Here is a 429-nt window from a genome sequence, read left to right on the forward strand (position 1 = left end):
GGGGGCTTTTCTATTGAATCACTGCTGGGAAGGGGGAGCTAAGCTGCTGAGTCTTTGCGAAGTCTTAAACACACTAAGTAAGCTCAGATGCTGAATCACTGATAGAAGGGGAGCTGAGCTCTGTAGACTTCTGCTGTGAGCATTGAGGATTAATTACTCCACAGTGGCTGCAGCTACAGAGATCAATGATGGCTTGCCTTGAAGCTTAATTACAGCTTGTTAAGAATGTGTATAAATATTTGAACGATGAAGGCCTAGCCATTAGTTCACTTTAAAGGAAAACTATGAAGATTTATTTATTTTTTACATATACATATTACATATGTAAAAAAAAATGTGTGTGTGTATATATCTATGTGTATGTGTGTGTATATGTATGCATGTATATGTGTGTGTGTATGTATATGTGTATATATATATGTGTGTATA

The 429-nt window shown here is 36.1% G+C and overlaps 1 protein-coding gene across 1 annotated transcript in view; it reads left to right on the forward strand.

Moving 5' to 3' along the window:
- The window catches only part of ZFAT (zinc finger and AT-hook domain containing), a 159,278-nt gene that overhangs the window by 62,189 nt on the left and 96,660 nt on the right, over window positions 1–429 (forward strand). The window lies entirely within an intron of this gene.

This window comes from Nanorana parkeri, unplaced genomic scaffold (genome assembly GCF_000935625.1).
Source record: "Nanorana parkeri isolate BGI_ZX_2015 unplaced genomic scaffold, ASM93562v1 scaffold138, whole genome shotgun sequence".
NCBI lineage: Eukaryota > Metazoa > Chordata > Amphibia > Anura > Dicroglossidae > Nanorana > Nanorana parkeri.